General features: G+C 39.9%; 1 non-coding gene across 1 annotated transcript; it reads right to left on the reverse strand.

Annotated features, from left to right (window-relative positions):
* Window positions 1–553: 553 nt before the first annotated feature.
* Window positions 554–660, reverse strand: LOC146954992 (small nucleolar RNA R71). The gene has a single exon (XR_015025107.1). It is a non-coding gene; the product is annotated as a small nucleolar RNA R71 (small nucleolar RNA).
* Between the last annotated feature and the right edge of the window lie 1,182 nt (window positions 661–1,842).

Consider the following 1,842-nt stretch of genomic DNA (forward strand, 5'->3'; position numbering starts at 1 on the left):
TTTTCTTTAGTGATTAGAATCCTCTATCTTCTTCTCTCTCTTTTTCTTTTTCTCTTTTTATTTTTCTGTTATCACTAACTTCTTGGGTTCTCAATTTTTTATGCGAAAAACCAGAAATCGAGTTGTAATAATCAACGAGATCAAAAGGTATTTGCATAAACGAAAGAGAGACGCACGAAATAATAGCATCATGGCCAATCGCACTCTCAAAGAGTATGCAACGCCGTCTACGGCTGAGCCACAAGCTGTTATTGTGTACCCAACGGTTGAGGATTACAACTTTGAAATAAAGCCTGCCCTACTTAACTTGGTGCAGGAAAACCAATTCTCGGGATCCCCCACTGAGGATCCCAATCTTCACATCTCTGTTTTCCTACGAATTAGTGGAACCATGAAGGAGAACCAAGAAGCCGTAAGACTTCATCTCTTTCCCTTTTCCTTAAGTGATAGAGCTAGCGCTTGGTTCCATTCCCTCGAAGTCGGTTCCATAACTTCATGGGATCAGATGAGGCAAGCATTCCTTGCCCGATTTTTCCCCCCATCCAAAACTGCTAAACTTAGGGACCAAATTACTCGGTTCAATCAAAAAGATGGGGAATCTCTCTATGAGGCGTGGGAGCGTTTCAAAGAAATTCTAAGACTTTGTCCCCACCATGGCCTAGAGAAGTGGCTTATAGTCCACACATTTTATAATGGCTTGTCTTATACCACTAAGATGTTTGTTGATGCAGCTGCAGGTGGAGCACTTATGAACAAGAACTATACGGAGGCTTACGCCCTGATTGAAGACATGGCTCAAAATCACTACAAATGGACCGACGAGAGAGCCATCACTAGTTCTTCACCCTCCAAAAAGGAGGCAGGTAAACACGAAGTCTCTACCTATGATCACCTTGCTTCTAAAATTGATACACTAACTGAAAAACTTGAAAAACTCAATGTTAGTGCTATCAATTCTGCCTTCTTGTGAAATATGTGGTATAACTGGTCATGCTGGTGTTGATTGCCAACTAGGTAGTGCTATTAATGGTGTTGAGCAAATGAACTATGCTCAATACAACCAAGGGATGAGACAAAATCAAATTTTTTATAAAAACCAAAATCCCTATGGACAAGTAGCACCACCCGGTTATGCAAACAACCAAAGATTCACTCAGAAATCCAATTTGGAAATTTTGTTGGAAAATTCTATTGCCAACCAAAACAAACAACTTCAAGAACTTAAAAACCAAACCGGATTTCTGAATGATTCTCTTTCCAAGCTCAATACCAAGGTCGATTCTATTGCTACTCACTCTAAAATGCTTGAAACTCAAATCGCCCAAATAGCCCAACAAGTGGCTACCTCTTCCCAAACACCGGGAGTCTTTCCTGGTCAAACCGAAGCCAATCCCAAAGCCCAAGTTAATGTCATATCTTTTGGGGGTAGTAAGTTAGGCGAAACTTTTGCTAAGGTTAAAAACATTGGGAAAGAAAATGTCAAGCCTTTAGGTGATAAAGTGGTGATAGAAGAAGCAAAACCACTTGAAGAAAACAAAACTCCATCCCCCTTAAATCTTGATAAGCTTAAACTAGAGGGTAAGTTTGAAAAATTTGTTAACATACTTAGGAAGATTTGCATTAAACTTCCCTTTGCTGAAGCTTTGTATAGGATGCCTCTATATGCCAAGTTTTTAAAGGAAATTTTTTCAAAGAAAAGGGCTATAGAGCATAATGGGACAATAGCCTTGGCCAAGGAAACTAGTGCAATCATTCAAGAGACACCCCCTAAGCTTAGAGATCCAGGTAGCTTTGCCATACCATGTGAAATTGGGAATGAAACCATAAACAAAGCCTTATGTG

This window comes from Medicago sativa, chromosome 1 (genome assembly GCF_051527215.1).
Source record: "Medicago sativa cultivar Bolivia chromosome 1, Bolivia_mono, whole genome shotgun sequence".
Taxonomy (NCBI): domain Eukaryota; kingdom Viridiplantae; phylum Streptophyta; class Magnoliopsida; order Fabales; family Fabaceae; genus Medicago; species Medicago sativa.